The sequence below is a fragment of the Phasianus colchicus genome, chromosome 2 (assembly GCF_987193195.1).
Source record: "Phasianus colchicus chromosome 2, bPhaCol1.hap1.1, whole genome shotgun sequence".
NCBI lineage: Eukaryota > Metazoa > Chordata > Aves > Galliformes > Phasianidae > Phasianus > Phasianus colchicus.
The window spans coordinates 42715819-42733511 of record NC_143437.1 but is presented as its reverse complement, the minus strand read 5'-3'; the positions used below and the strand labels follow the sequence as shown (position 1 = coordinate 42733511).

Sequence of the window (17693 nt, the reverse complement as noted above, 5' to 3'; positions counted from 1 at the left end):
TCCTTTCAGATTACTTCCTTTTCTGCTATACTCTTAGTAGTAAAATCCTTCTAAATGCTAAAACTTCAATGTTTGATATGTCTTACCTAACAATACTGGATTATTTACTGTCGTTGAGGTCCTCCTCTACAATGAAACAAATCCAGACAACATGTTTGGATGTTCTTGGCCATTTTGATCTGCTGAAAATTTCTTCCTCCAATTCTTCACTGCTCCTGTCCTCTGATGGTAAGTAGACCATGCACTCCCAGGACTTGGTGCACTTGAATATAGCGAGGTAATCAGTCCACACCAATTTTATTTACATTAAAAATAAAGCATAGTAGCAATAACAAAAAGTTGTTCCATATGCTCCATGACTTGTTTCTTTTAATGTTAAACTTCCACTTCCCGTCCATTATCCCTAAATTGCACACCATGAGCTGGGCAACAGGCAGCAAGTGCAGTGCCATACCAAGCATGCTGTCAAAGCGTTACTGAAAAAAGCCAGCTTGAAGCCACACTGAAATCTCTCCTTCAGATTTGTGTCTGACTCACACTCCTGTTTCTAGGTATCAATTTTCACAAACTTTTTTGGAGCCTTGAGATGAAAGTGACAAGTGGAAGGGGTGGGAGGCAGAAAGAGGACAGCTGAGTTATAAACCTCATTTCCTTAGAATAAGAGCAAGACCGAAGAAATTATTTACTTACACATTTACACAATTTTCTCAAACATTTAGATCCTCACATTAATTTTATGCCAATCTCATATTTTCAGTTGTAATGTGACAGAAATTTTTGTGCTGATGGCACATATAAAAACTCTTCCATTTCAGTGAGGGATTTGACCATTGAGCAAAAACCAGCATGTCTTCTGGCCAGCCTGCAGAAAGGGAGCTCCTCATCTACCCCTGAGCTTCTGGAGTACTTTACAACTTGAGCTGAAAGAAACAACAATTATTACATTTAAACAGCCATTTTTCCATCTCGGATCTATATTTCAAGGTGAATTAAATGAAGGCTGTGCACTCAGCACATCCTGCCATTTCAGAAAGCTAATGTACACTCATTTATTCTCAGTATTTTCACTGCTTTATTCATACAATGGACTACAAACCTTTTTCAGGGGCTGCTGATGCTATGTCAGCACTAATAAATCAAGAGTGCCAAGTGAAGTTTTCTAGTTCTGAAGCTATGGTGCATGGAGCAGCTTGTGCTTATGCAAGGAAGCTCTCAGAGCCCTCCAACCACAGTGGCTGCATGCAAACTGCCCACTGCTAACAGCTCCTGCAGCACTGCAATTCTGCTGCCAGATTGCAGTGGTACAACTTACATTCCAGTGTCCAAGAACGTAAAGTTTAATTTTGGTGACTATATCCAAAGATAGATTGCAGACTGCAGTTCTATGCCCAAGACGCATTCTGTTAAAACTCCAAATTTCAGGGGTGAATTATGTGCAGTTGTGCTTAGACATAAATACTTTCTGAGAATAACATTCTCTTTGAGTGACATCTGAAAACAGCACCTATTTTCTTTCTATTTAGATAGAAGTCATTCACTTTGACATGTATTGTGTGCAGTGGAATCAGCAAAGAAAAAAAGAATAGTATATCTCTGCCTACGTTCAAACTATTTCAATAGCTGCAATATGGAAGAAACTTGTGAAATATTTTGCATATTGATTTTCTTTTATTTATTTTAACACTTGGAAGTATTAGAACTCTAAAACTAAACTTGGAAAATAAATATTCTGGATCCAATCCTTCTCAATTCCAGGGTTGTTCCCTGAAGTAAGCCACTAGAAATGCTCCAGAGCAATGAGAAGTTGGCCATGCTGTGAACTGAATTCAGAACTTGAAAACAAGAACTACAGAGGAAAATTAACTTGAAGATTGCTATTATTTTTATTATTCACTTAAATTCATGAGGCCAAGGATCTTCATTTGACTTACAGCTGAAGAACACAGTTTAATCAATTAAAATTGAAAGACTTGTATACGTCTGTATGATGGGAGCAGGAAATTTAAGGCAAGTGAAACAATGATAACATTTATAGATATTTTTCTATGATTATAAGCACCTAAGAACACAAGGAAATCTTAAAATAGAGTTGCATATACCTCTCTAAATCTGGTAGGCAGGAATACAAAAATTAAGAACCGTTCTAGGCAAAGTCTACATAAAATTCTTAACAACTCCTAAATCCATTACAAAATATGGATTAAAAAAGAAGAAAAAAAACTTTCTGGACCTAATTTCTGCACAGGCTCGCATGAGGTGGCTAGAAACGTACCATATTGGGCAGTATAATATTACCAGAATTTGCTCACCATTGCAAATACTTTTACTGTTTATGTGACTAGAAATATATTCCTAAATGCAAAATATTAGTGGAAAAAAAAAAAAAAAAAAAGAATAGAGGAGCAAATCTGCATACGTTTAAATGTTCCCCTTCTGCTTTTCATTCCTCATCCTCAACTTGAGAATGCTCATAAGATGTCACAAGCTGAACACATAAAATGGTCAACTCATTTCAGTCAGCCCTTTTAAGACCTTGGCCTTAAGTTTTCTATCATCCATAAAGAATGTTTCTTCTAAAAACACCTGGACAGCATCTTGGTCTCTTTCTCATTATTTTGCCAACATAGTAGCCTGAAAAGTTGGTTTTTTACTTCGTTTTTAACTCCAGTGGCCTTTTCCCCTTTTCATACATAAAAAGGCTTCATTTCTCTGCTTTATGTTTCTCTCACGTATTTGTGAACAATCACTTCTGCTTCAGTCAAGCATATAGAAACAAGCACTGAGCCAAGATATATTTGTCTTGGGTCACGCAAACAGGGCCCATGTGGCCTACCTCCAGGCTGGGGCAGGATGAAAGGCCAACCAGGCCTCCTCACGGTTTGGTGACATCTTAGCTCATCCTCCCTTCATTTGGAAACAATTACAAAAAGTCACCTGAAAGCATCTACAAATAACCTCTTTCCAAAAGCTAAGAGAGGATGTTTTACCTCCAACATTTACTATCCATTTTCTGCTGTTGCTTGCACTGATGGGAATCCACACAGAGAAATCACTTAAGGACAAACAATTCTGTGATTTCTCTTTTGCTTTGCTTATAAGCGTTTGTGTGTGTGTATATATATATATATATATATATATATATATATACATACAGGTATATCTTTGCCTTTATATCATGTAACTTTTTGCCAGATCCTTACGTTGCACAAAAGTTGATCTCAGTTTTCTTAAAGGCATCACCTGGTACCTATTTTAAGAGTGGACAAAGCTGGTTTATAGAACTGACATCTACCCAGGCAGCAAAGCAAGATGGACACAAACTTTGCCTCAAAACTATTCCCAGTGGAATACAGCTTTTATGGCTGTACAAGTAGGCCTTTCTATCAGCCTACAAGAATATATTAAGCAGGCTGTAGCCTGCAAGAAAAAAAAGTGGAGTGAAATTTGCTTGTTCAAAACCTTTCACAGCCTAAAGTCAAAAGATATCTTTTTGGTACCTTCCAGTCTAAGACAAGTAGATGCTATCTGAGTCAAAGCAAAGCTCTAACAAGACCTGTACTCTAGTGCCAAATGTTGCCCACGTGGAACAATGTCTGCGGTTTTTCTGTATTGTAGTAAGTATCAGCACTGCCCAGGATAGGCAGAAATGATACCAAGGGAGAGAAGGGGAAATCAAAGGAGGTAACTAACTCATTGCCCATTCCCTCATATTCAGGCATCCCATTCCTCTTCACTGGAGATGAAGATATTGGATCAGTTTATTAGGGTGCTGCATGCCTGCTACTAGTCTGTCAAGGGAGCATAACTTCTCTAATCAAAACTGAAAGCAACCAAGACCACACTGGTGAGTGGGAGGAAGGACAAAAGTCCTCTACGGGAACACTATTATAACTGCCAATTTTATAACCATCACCTAGATCACTGCAATGAATACATTGGAACCCTGGATATACGGAAAAAGTTGCTCTGATGATCATTTACCACAGCATTTGTCGTGAAGGGAGAACAAAAGCTGTATCATACAAGAACATTGAATGAGGTAACACATGAAAACATCTGCTTCATGTCAGGGAGACTCATACATTTTAAGAACTAGAACGGTAAAGAAAGTTGGTTAAAATTCTACCACAAAACATCACATAAGCCCCTCACTTATTTTTCCTCCCCTTCAAGCCAAATAACCTTATTTGAAAGAAAATTCAATTCTGCTTCCTGTTCTGTTCCATATCTCATCACTGTAATCAGGAAAAAGGGGGAAAAAAAATAAAGAGAGAGAAATAAGATGAAAAATTCAGCTCCTTTTACTGCAAATAAGTATTTAGCAGTCTGGATATACTTTTCAGATTCCGCACTTACACAATTGCTACTTTACCTCATAGCAACATTGCCAGAACTCACCAATGTTGGCTCCTTCAAAGGTGACCCGAGGTTAGAAGCTGTATACAAATAGTTTGTGTATTTTAAAACAAAAATGAAAGTCACACAACCTAGTACACGGGACAAAATTCCTGATTTGTAATCCTATAATTCAAAAAACAAAAGTGTACAACTGCTCTTGTCTTTCAAACTGCTTCATTGTATACATTATCATTTGGTAAACAGGCTCTAAATTTATAAGTACATTAAATAAAAAATTTCAGCATGGTACTGTGTACCTAGTATGCTGTATAAATTGCTGGATTTATGGTAAAATCATATGCCTAAGACAGGCAAATTCAGACAAAAAATGACCACTTGTATATACGCAATTTAAAAAAATTGGATTTAAGATTAGAATATTTAATCTGGCAGGAAGAAACTGAAACTCACCAGATTTTTCATTCCTGTAGTAACAGCATTTTATTTTTGTCCTTTGCAATATAAATGAGTTTAGTGTGTCCAACATGTGAAATACCTTTGGGACAGATCTGACTTTCCTAAATTAAAGGAGAGATGGATGGAACCATTGAGTTCACGATCATGCAACCACTTTGACTTCTCTCCAGAGCATGCAGTACTTAGGAAAAGAATGCAAACTGCAAATTAAACCCTCAGTTATCCTCAGCAACCTGACAGTCTGACCCAAGAAATACCGCTAAGTCCAGCAGATTGGGAAAGTGCTGTGCTCATCGCACAGAGGTGTGAAGAAAGTGGCCCGCCCAAGCTCATCTCACAGGGCACAGCTGGTGAACTGTACACAACAAGGAGAAGAAAGTGGACTTTGGGGGAGGAGGTGAGAAGGGGGCTGAGGTAAAAATGGGAGGTATTTTCGCTTTCCTTCATATTCTGCTGCTGTTTCAACGAAACGCTTTTCATTGACAGCTTATTTGAAAAGTGTTTTCTATCCAAACTGCAGAGTCAATTTATTCAATTAATATTATTGGGAAAGGAAGTGCTATTGAATCTCTTCATGCATTCTTCAGTCCTGCTGTTCTTTAAAAAGATTTTTCGTACCTTCTGTCTAAAGCACTTTCACATGGGACACACAGCAACAATGAGCTGGAAGGGAAGGTTTTCTACCAAGAAAACTGTGGCTGACACCAGTAAAGCTACTTCTAAGCACGTATATTCTCCCTATCCCCCTCTTGTTCCATTTACATATCCTCAAACCCTCCCCCTGCCTGAGTACCACTTACAGACTACTCTCCATAAGTCAGGGGATGAATTTTGATCAACTTCACACTTTTCTCTTCATTCACAGTAATTTTGGTTCAACCAGCAAGATGAGATCAGTGAGGTAGCTACAGTGAGCCAAGTACGTTTTCACAGAATTATGGCAAAGACTGGGATACAAAACCACATAAACGTGTAAAAAAAATAGGGAATGCTTAAGAAAGGAGCAAGATAACAGAATAATAACTGTGTCTACAAATTTCAATGACTTTTAAGAGGATCAAAATGAGTAAGTTATATGAAAATTATCATAACCAAAAGTCCCGGTATTTCTCATCCTAACCCAACAAAGACTATTGTACTTGAGCAATCACCTCAGTACTATAGCCAAGTCAATCATGAACATCACCTTTCTTTTTTCTTGCTGTCACATTGCTGCCAGTTTTTGAAACCTTTTTTTTTGTTCTGTTTTTAAATCTAAACTTCTTAAACATTCAGTTATGAACAAACATCCACAACGTCAATCTTTCTTGTTTTATATTCTCAAGTTCATCTTTAAGCTGCAAACTGCGGCAGTTCTGTGGAATCAGCATCCAAAAGTCTACAAAGTCCTGGTGATTCTTTAAGACCCCACAAATAATTAGGTAATTCCACAATCCAACAACAGTCTAAGAGAATAAGAGAGAGAATCAAAAACAAAAAGAACTTGATTATTTAGTAGTCAACAATGTGAGAATGTTCTCTATTTCACTGAAACCTGCTTCCACATTATCTGGGTTGCCTGAGAGGGCATCTCAAACACTGGCTGAAATCTAAAACATTACAGAAGTTGCTTTCAAACATAGCCTTGTCGCTATCAAACCGATTCAGTTCTTCGCAGTTGTGTTTCCGTACATAAAGGTGAACTGAGCACAAATACCTAAGAGTTCTTTGAAAATAAATATGCACAGTAAGAATTAGTTGCTGAATTGAGATACTGGTATTTTTTCCTCAGAAATCCACATTGCTTTTTAGGTTTGCTGAAATTAAATTTTCCCCTTAATCAGTCAAAAATAAAATAAAATAAAATTTAAAAAGTCCAGTGCAGTAGAAATAGATTACACAAGATTATGGGATTAGAATGTTTTCACTGGTTCTAATTCTTCCTTGATCAGTAATGAGCATACATGACTATTCAACACAAATTATTCAGTGTCCCAGTTAAAAATGGCAGTTTCACTCCTGTTCCCACAGCAGGGAGGTGTTCACACCATAGCTGGCACTAACAGGCAGTCTTGCTAGGGAGACAACAACAGAGCAAGCAAGGATCTGAAACATCAACCTGGACAGCGTGATAGTGGTTTATTTTGTATGTTTGTTTATTTCTTATGTCCCTTTGAAATGGGACAGAAAGAAATATCACTAAATCAAAGATTTGCATCACACGTCAGAACTCTTTCATTAAGCCTTCAGCACAGAAGGTTCCATCCTTTGTCGTCTCTCACAGACTGCTCACATGTGTCCTATAAAAGCTGACGTTTATGAGACTAATGAATATTTTTGGAGGACCAATGTTTAAGAAAAGTCTGATTCTGTCTAAGGTGGTTTTTTGTTTGTCTAACCATACAAAAGCCTTGTCATAGACAAACTCCCCAGGCATTCACATAACACAATTTTTAAAATTATATAATACAGACTGTAATAAATCAGATAATTTTCAAAATTCAAAAACAGTATCCAATGCAATGTAACTTTTGAGGTGCACCATATAATTACGGGTCCGAGGATTAGACTTGAGGTACTTAGCATCGTGAGACAATTTGCAGTGCAGCACTTGATGTCCAGGGATAAACTTAAAAGCAAAATAAAGTTTTGGTCAGTATTTTTATTCCTTCCAGTAGCTGGGAAACAAAGCACAAAACAAATGACAAGTAAACACTCAGCCACAGGAAGCCATTAACAACAGTGGGCACCAATTAGGGCTCAGCAGGTATTCTTTACACCGCCTGGTGCTCTAGCTCCTCCTCAAATACTTTGGCATAACACTCACAAACTCAGTCTTAGGAAACAACAGGCTGTTTCATTTACTCAGCAATTTGTAGCCACATATTCCTGCTGATAGGCCCATAAACCTGTTTGTAGTCTTCTGTTTCCCTTCAAGTTTGTGTCATTAGAAACTACAATTACTGTCTGTCCAAAGAGAATACTTTTCAGGAAAGAAAATAAAATTGAGATAACTGTGATCCCTTTCTTCTTTGTCTCTCTCCTTTTCAACTTCTCTTTTGGAAGAGAGTTTCCATTGCAACACGCAATGGAAATCAGGAAAATCACAGAGAAAATACTCTGAGCTCTTGGCTTTTGCAGCAAGGACATTACTTTTCCAAAGCACAACTTTTTGGTAAAAAACAAGTTAAAAAAGGATATTATTCTAATTATTAAGACAAGGCTTTAAATAACTGATAAAGAACTGCATGAAAATATATGCTATTTCGGCCAGAAACATTCCATGAAATACATGCAGTTTTGATTTCCTTGTATTAACAAGTAGATCCTTTGTTTCCATGATCCAAAGAACCTAAATAAAATTCCAAAACCTTTTGAAGTTGGTCTCCAACTGTGCCTTACATCAACCCTTTGGCCAAAATCATGGAATTTTGTGAAAGAAAGTAGATTATTACTTTTGCGTGTTAAAACTGTAAAAAAAAAAAAAAAAAAAAAAATCAAGTTGGAAGCCCCTCAAAGGACAGTTTTGCCATTGACTGTTAGTGTCAAAACAAAGAAGTACATTCTTACAATTGTATCACTTTGAAAAAACAAAGGAAAAACAGAACACAGACGAGAGACATTAGAGCTCTTTTTAGGATGTGTCAGAATATAATGCTCACTAGATTAACCTTGTGACTGCCAACAGCTGTGGTGACTTCACATGACACTTCTGCACCATTGCTGCCAGATGAAAATTAACCACAGCATCATCAGCTGAGGCTTCATAACTTCTGGCTGCTTCTGACATTATGGAAAAACAAGAAAAGCAGACTACGATAGGGCTATCCTTGTCAAGTCAGACCCTGTTACCCCTTCAAGACTTACTTTCTGTCTATTTTTCCTTCATTTTTAATTATGTTTTTCACCTGTTTCTGCTGTTAAAAAAAATAATAATAATAATAGCAAACATCAGCAGATTAGTGAGTTAGTTTCCCATAACACTGTATGTTAACTCCCAATGGCTGTTCACAGAGCTGTACTCAACTACCTTTCAGCTACCTTACCCAGAACTGCTGCTCCTGGCACCTCCTACTGAAGCCTGCAGCCTGACAGAGCTGGCCATGTACCTAAAAAATCTATCACAGAACATAACAGAGCTGTGCAGAGATAGGCAACTCATGACATGCAAGCTTAAACATCCTTCTTCACAGCCCAGTGGACATGGCTGTGATAGAAACTTGCTCAATCTTCACAACAAAGACTGCTTATTCCATCTGAGTTTAGTTCAGACTGGCCTTTCCCACATAACAAACTGATGGAAGTTTTGCTGATTTCAGTGAGAGGACCCTGGACTTCCGTGAGATCTACTGCACCTGCGTTATTGCATCCTCATACAAAGATTTCAGATTTGTCTTACTGCTTCACAAAAAGAAATCTGGGGCTAAATCACATCAAATTACGCGCTTCAGTGCTGATCATTTAAGGTCAGTAACAAATCCATGCCCAAAACTCCATAAGGAGTTAATAAGAAAGGTTCCTTTATTTCTACAACTGTGTGTATATATATATTATATATATATATATATGTATATGCATATACACACATATACATATAAATATTTAAGCAATTCTTTCAATACTAAGAAAATATCTTTGAAAACTACAGTTTATACACCAAGATCAAAAGAAGCAGTCCCCCTCTCTCCTGTAGCCACCAACTAATCAGGAGATGGGGCTATGCCAGTCATCTAGGCTCTTTCTCCATGAGGCAAGAGAGATAAGTACCTCTAGATTGCATTTACCCCACTGCGGGAGGTGAGTACAGCAGGTGAGATGAATCACTCTGGCACTGCAATCGGCTGTAGCTGGCAGCTCAGGTGACCGGCTTAGGAGCAGTACTTTGCTTTTAGTAGCTGGCACTAAGAGAAATCTCAGACAAGATGAGGAAGAGTTACACAGACTAACATTACACAGACTATATTTCTAAGCACTTTTTAGAAACAATTCACATTATATTTGGACTCATGAGGGAAGTCAGATTTTAAATGCATCACGTCAAAAGATCATCATACAGTCTCCCTCATTCAAGCTGAAAGTCACTGAATCTACTATAATCAGATTTTTTTCCTAAGGAAATAAGGTTCTCATTGTTCTGCTTTCACATGAAAATGAGATTCACACATTGTGTTACTTTTTGCAAACATGATAGTTGATTTCATTCAAGTGATATAAAAATTAAAAAAAAAAATGCATACATCTGACTACAGTGAAGGAAAGATCTGTCAGTGCTGGCCAAAGGGGAGAAGACAGAACATAGCAACCCTACAAAACAGATGAAGCCGTAAGAGCCATTTTGAGGCACAGATTTACAGAGGGAACTTGTTTAGTTCATTGCCCCAACTCCCCCAATACCACAGTGTCAAATAGAGACAACTGCCTTTTTACGTCAGTTGCTCTTCAGGAGTGCAAGGTTCATACAACGGTACTAATGAAAACAATAAAAACAGCTTTTGTTATCAATAATTCTCAGTGGCACCTCTGGCACTGCTGAAGCAGGTAGCATTATTTCTTTTCTCTGTGCTTGCAAGTATATGATGGCATTCATATAATAAATGCTAAGTAAATCCATACAAATGAAAGATCTCAGATGAAACAACTACTCAGATCAACTGGACTCTGACTGTCTTTAAGACTCGCTTCAAAGTCTCTAATACTTATTTTATATAGTGAATGATAATTAATGCTTTGATCAGGTTCACACCTGACATTCTTGCAAGTCTGGCTGATAAAGAAGACACTCAGTTCCCTACTGGTAACATACATGGTATTCAGTACCAGTTTCTCCTTACATGGAAAATACAAAGATGGGAGATTAGACAAATATGATTAAGTGAGCACCTGACTGAAAGTAGATATGGATTTAAAAATCAGAGCTTGATCTCAAAAAGCAAGTAAAATGAAGAAATGAGATTTGCCCTTTAATCCACTGCTACAGCTAGCTAAAAAGATTCAGATACCAACCAGCAGCACACTGATATTTAGAAGTTAATAAATAACTGCCACAGCCTTAACTGAAACGCCAGCCTACGCACTGCTTTTCACAGCACATGTTCCTTTAAATACAGCTATAAGCATGTCACACTGACAGTCTTACTGAAATTCAAAATGGTTGAGGAGAGGAGCAAAAAGGCTTGGTTTCCTTGCTGGTTCACAACCACTTCACCTGCAGTGTCATGGAGCTCAGCAATGCACTTTAGAACTGCAGGTACCAGCCAGGCTGCAGAGAGGTAAGAGGGCTGTGAAACAAACACTGGCACACACCTCAGAGATCAGCAGATTGCACTCTACTACATTTTCACAGCTCCTCTTTCCAATATTAGCTCTCAGACAACCAAAGCCTATGCATCTGCAGGCAAGGAGCAGAACAGAGCTTCTGCTCCCCATGACCTATTGCATCCATACATTCATATACCGTGCAACTGAAGTCTTGGGGTCAGAAAGGCAGTGGATGTGAAGAAGCATTAAAGGACTTATTTAAATGTCTTGCTGCACAGGAGACGACAGAGGATATCTTGTAATACTCACTGCACCAAGAGAGAAATAGATATTGGCAGGAATTCTTCTAGAAGAAAACTCTGCGCTTGGTTTTCCCTACAGTCATTTCTCTCCCTTCCCCTACAACATTCCCCAAAATGTATTCTTCTGAAGGAAACACTCGTAGAAAAATTTCCAGATTAACTTGTTCTTTTCTCATACAGGCTACTTTGTAAAAAAAAAAAAAAAAAATAATAATAATAATAATTAGAAAAATATATATAAACACACACATACTAGCACAATTTGGCCTGCAGTCTGTTGATGATTTCATTTAAATGTTATTTAAATAAATAAATTAGTATTTACTTAGATAAATAATTCACTTAAATTTAAATAAATTTAAAAATGACCAATTGTTTGCCCATGCATTAATGCATTACTTTCCTGAGCCAAAGATTTTAAGTCCTAATAGTTCTGCAAACTCCATCAGTGTAAATGCCTAAATGGATCAAGAACTCCACACTGCCTAAGACGCATGGCAGCTACTTTAAAAGCAGTGAAATTAACAGGGTCTGGGTACGCATATCTGGCCATGCCTACAACAGTGAATAGCACAGCATAGCAGAAGCTGGGTCTGCTGAGTGAAAGTCAGTGCTAGGACCTAGCATCTCCCCTGGCACTTTTACTTTGGGCTACTTCTAATCCATATCAGTGGGCTGGTTGTGGTGTACATGATCCTCCATCCTTCCATCCCTAAAGTGATCCATAGAGTGCCAAGAGAGAACAACTGGAGACTCAGTACAGGAGAGGCTGCAGGTCTGAATTAAATGTTAATGTAATGAATCTGTGGTGAAGCAAATTTATGGAGTCCTTAATCCACTGACCTAGGATCACTCTCTAATGTTTCTAATGAACAAAGAAAATCAGTTTGAAAGTAAAGTAAATGCACATGTTGAGTAACTAGGTCTAAAGTCATTCACTACATAAATAAGCTTCCAATTAAAAATGGTAGGGATAAAGATTATTTGAATTTTGTTGGCAGCAATGGTCACTTACTTAAATATGTTTATTTTCACTACCACTGTTTTTTCCCATATGCAAAACACTCTGGGCATGTACATGCAGCCATGTCTACCAGTGAACACAGCTGTACTTGAACAGGTATGGGCCTTTGCAACAAAAAAGCTGAGCCATCCTACCCACTTCTACAGATGCAATCTTACTACATAAGCAGATCTTAAGCAGAAAAAAAAAAAAAAAAATCACATTTCAAGATTTCACTTCCATATCAATCCATGTCACAACACACTGAGGAAAATACTTAAATGCTCAAGATCTTGGAAGGGCAAAAAAACTGAGGCTTTTGTTTTTAGACCTTGAGGCCACACTGATCCCATTCATGAGACTGCAAAAGTTGAAACATATTCTGTGTGCAGGTCCAGGCGGAGGAGGCCTGTGTTTTTCAATCATCCACTGGACATTAACATACAGTGGGAAACAGTGATGCAGAACTCCTGAGCAATAACACAGGAGTAAATTCTGTAAAAAGCAGCATTAGCATACTTCTACCAATCTGAATGACAATTTAGTAATTGGAAACACTGACTTCCCCACAGGCTTCCAGACCCATTGACACGTGGGTGTGGGGAGAGCCCGTCTAGAGGCTGCAGCCAGCAGCAGGCCCCAGGCAGCAAGAAACCTTTAAGAGAATTTCATAATATTTTTAAAGAATCCTTAGCAGCACACACGACAGGACTGAGATTTCACTAGGGTGACACACAGCAGCATACGCAGGGATCCATCCTATTCCTTCCCCATCTGCAGCTCTCAGCTTGTCTTACACAAATGCCATGCTGAGTATGAGCCCCATTCTGACAATAGTTGCACCTCTCATAGTGTGTATTTTACCCCTTTCACAAGCGCCACAACTTCCAACAAAGCCATCTAAGTGATTCTGGAATTACATGAGAAGTATCTTGTTTTCCACCTGACAAAACATGCAGTTGCTCCATTTCCCCTGTAAACAGGCATTACTTAGCCAGCACCAGGCTACAGTTTAACAGTGACATATCAATCCAGCTTACTGCTTACTAACATAAACCAAACGTAAGTTTAAGTTGCAATAAGTGATTAACATCATTTTGTTCCCAGCTGCACTAAATTGGTGTTAAACCAACGCAAGTTTAAAAGGTAGTTTCCCAGTTTACACAGTGTACTCTGAAACAAGTACAAATTCATGTGAGTAACCCTTGTAGCACAGTTCAGCTTTTGCAGTCCTTTCTTTCTAACCAGCATTTATTTTACCTAGAAAGAAAAGAAGCCCCAAATGTTTCATTTCCTTAAGATAATTTATACAGGTCAAAATTAAAACTTAAACTTCGCGATTAAAACAATTCTCTTTCAACAGTGACTGTGCTGCTCCAAAAATAATTCAATGCAGTACTTCTCTGTTAAATTCAGAGAAAAGCATTTCCTTAGAAGAGGAAATTCTCTTAAGGAAGTTGTTTTAAGATAAATAAAAGTTCAGGATGAAGCCAGCAAAAGGTGTGAAGGATTTCTCTTTGATTTCCCAGCTTGTGTATTTGGGCTCAGACACAGACTACATTTTATGCACATATTAATAGGATGCTAATGAGCCTACAACTCCACTTTAAGAGGGACTTGTAGAGACAACCTGATATGTGGCACCAGATATGCCAGTCTTCTTAAGCAGAAGATTTATTTCCCTTCTGTATAGGGAGAAAATCAGATTACTTACTTTTAACTACAAGTTCAGGTGAAAATGTCTTGCAAAGTTAGACTACAACTTTTCTTAGGGTGCTTCTCAGCTAAAGCAAAAGAACAAGGTAGAAGACTTTTAGAGTAACTAGGAGATAATTTAGTCTTTACTGGGAGTATTACACAAAAAATTAAGGCCAGTCAGTTGCAAACCTGCATATAATTATGAGGTCAAGAAAACAATCCTGGTATCAAGACCAGAAGCAGAAAAATTGTTAGTACATATTTAAAGTTTGCTATGTTTCAGGGAAATCTTTGAGAGAGATCCTATGTAGTCTTGAACATCAAAGAGATTAAAAAGAGAATGAAAAAGTTGTAAAGACTCATCTCAACAGTGTATATATCCTACTTTATAGCTTTCTTTAAAAAAAAAAAAATATCCAGGAATTGTACTGAGTAATATTTTAACTAATTTAACTGCACACTCAAACAAGTCTTCCATATGTCTTTTCCCCCAAAGTAACTTTTCACCATTTCAGCTTCATTTTTCATACTTCTAATGCTACAAAATAGATTAGAACAAATATGCTTTCATAAACAGAAGATTTAAAAAGATCTTTTGATTAAAAATCACACACAAAACAGAATATTTCAAAAATAGTGATTTAAATTAAAAATAAAAATACTGGAAAGTAATTAGCTGTTGACAAAGAACTCTTTTACCTGCATGAGATTTCTTTAAATCATTTCAATACAATTTTAAAAATCATAGTGCAGATTTTTTATTTTAATTGAAGAAAATCATTAGGACAAGCATTTTACAGCATTTTGGGTTTTTTTTCAATACATAGTTGTATTTCCAGCCTGGTCAATTGGCCAGGATGTGCGTGGCTAAACACTACACACAATGAGTACAAGTGCCCTCTCCATGCCTCGGAATGTTCTCAACTTTACATTTTTTATCAGCTCAGGGCTGCACTGACAGTATTGATGCATTTGGTTACAGCAGCCAACAAAAAAATGGGCAATTGCTAACTGCCAGCTACTCTTCTTTGTCAGGTTGAAGAAAGTGGTGGCTTTTGTGTTTTTAATGCGAAGGTAGAGTTCTGAAATTACAAAGCAATATAGCAATGCGAATGCTGGCTGACATGGGATTCCCCTACCCTGCCCTGCCATTTCTACATGGCAAGTTTCGTTTCTTTACTTAACCTTCTGCTCAAGAGAATGAGAAGAGCAGAAGCAAAGTCCCATCCAAAGTTGTCTCAAGACTGTGTTGCAAATGATTCACAATGCCCTAGCGTTCATGAAATTGACTTCAAATGATTCTTATGAATGTTATGAAATATATTGTGAAGTGACCCACCCAGCCCTGCTCCAGAGATGCTGTTCCTCACGTTATCTGGCTGCAGCCATCACTGCACAGTGACTTAGACAGAGTTGTTAATTTTTAAATCTCACCTGCTCGCACGATGACTGCACTGGAACTCCAGCTTTGAGGAGGCATGTATTGAGCTTCAGGCAACAGACTTGCCTGCAGAGCAAGACAGACACCTCCAGGGGACTGTCACAGTATCTTGAGCACTGTGCTGCTCTGATTGTGTGACAGGTTATGTTCAGAGAATTGGAAAAACTTATGTAACCACTGGTACCTCCTGCAAATCTGCTTCTATTTCTTGCATGTGTGAACTATCAAGCCACAGTGTAGGCTCAATAGAGGAACATCTTGACCCTCAGAAAATGAGCTCACTGGAAGGAACCAACAACAACAGGCATCTCACAAACTGGGATGGCAAAGGCAAGAGAAAAATGAGAGGCATTTCTGCTTGTTATAATTTTAAATCTAAAGACATGAAGTTACCAGAACAGGAAACTGAAAGTGGAAGTTCACTGCGTTGGTACAAATAACCAGTTTCTAGGTTTGTATATCTGATATTACATATACTTTTTATCAAAAACACAGATTACTAATATTATTAAGAACACAGCAAGGCTAGTAACAACAGGAAAAGGGATAAGCAGAATCTAAATTAGGAACACTCCCTATTTTGTGTAGCATTTCAAGCGCTTGCTTAGCTTGAGGTGTGTAAGTACCAAAGGCCTTGGATATTTTCCTTCCTGAGTTCAGGACAGAATGATTGCTTGGCTTTGTCACACACTTGCAGACAAATATTTCCACTAGAAGCACAGCCTAAAACTCAGGCAGAAAACACGCTGTTGACCTTTCCAGTCTTTTAAAGGGTGTGCATCACATATAAGCTTTTGTCTACCTACTTTTTCTTTGGAGTATCCAGGTATAATTGTATAAATAATATATAATTATTAAATTATATTAATTACATATAATTTACCTAAAGTTTTGCAAGAGCAAATATTCACTTCTTTTAAAAAGTAATATCTGATACTTGTAGACTTTTAAATTCACTTGATATCTATGAGAAGATCACAAATATTTGGAAGAATCTGTACTTGAAATGAATGGATTTATTGAATTATATTTTCTTTTTTTTACTTGTCATAATATTATGAAATTAGGAATGTCTAAAAGTTTGGATGTTTGCATTTACTTCCTTCAAGAAGGCATCTTAAATGCATTTTCCATCACATTATGTGTTGCATACAGTGCTGCAAAAACTGTAAGAATACCTCAGAAAAACAAGAAAAAAATTCCAACAAAATCCTGACTTCTGCAGGCTCCACTCAAGCTGCTTTCAGAATAAGTGTGAGAAATTCCCAGGGGGCCCTAACATGGAGAGAACCACCTGCTTACCCTCTACTTTAGTTTTCGGGAGCAAACCTGCACATTCTGTGATGTGAGATCTGACCAGACTAATATTGATAGGTAGTGCACAACAGGTGGGCTTTGCTGGAGTATGAATGGGAAGACAGTATGGCTTTGCTATAGTGTGAATCAAAGAACCCATAGCAGCTGTGAGCAATAGGTAAGCCATCTGAACAAAACCATGCTGATGAGGGAAGGAGTTACTTGACAAACATGACAAAGTCCTGATGAGTCAGTGACAGATAAGAAAGGAAGATATTAATTGCACACTAGTGGTCAGTTGTAGAAATATGGAAAGGGACTTCAGGAGATATACGTCATCTTATACGCCACTGCTGTGACTAAGCTAGTAAGCAGAATCAGAAACCACAAGAGCTTCATATCAGTGAAATGATGGCTGTGAGATGTGCCCTTTCACAGGTGCACACTTACTTTGTCTGCCAGGTCACAAGTGTGCAAAGGCTGTGCTTTAATGAGATGTTCTGGTTTCAGCTGACACAGAGCTCATTCTCTTCATATTGTCTGGTATGATGATGGTTTTGGTTTTAGGAAAAAAACAAGGTTGATAATGCACCAATGTTTTAGCTGTTGCTGAGCAGTGCTGTACAGAGCCAAAGACATTTCAGTTCTTCAGCTTCTCATACTGACCAGCCAGCGAGGGGCTGGGGGGACACAAGGAACTGGGAGGATGTAGAACAGGACAGCTGACCTAAACTGACCAAAGGGATATTCATACCATATGAAATTATGTGTAAAAGCATAAAACTGAGAAGAGTTGTCTTGGGGGGTGATGCTGCTCAGACACTGGTTGGGCATTGGTTTAAAGGTGGTGAGCAACTGCTTTGTGCACCACCTGTTTTTTACATACATAACATTATATATA

At 37.9% G+C, this 17693-nt stretch overlaps 1 protein-coding gene across 2 annotated transcripts in view; it reads right to left on the bottom strand.

Moving 5' to 3' along the window:
- Nucleotides 1–15621, bottom strand: part of TBXT (T-box transcription factor T) — a 59054-nt gene extending 43433 nt beyond the window's left edge. For both annotated transcript variants that reach the window (XM_031612888.2, XM_031612898.2), the window contains exon 1: nt 15490–15621. The gene's annotated coding sequence lies outside the window, so the exon portion shown is untranslated. The remainder of the gene's footprint in view (nt 1–15489) is intronic.
- Between the last annotated feature and the right edge of the window lie 2072 nt (nt 15622–17693).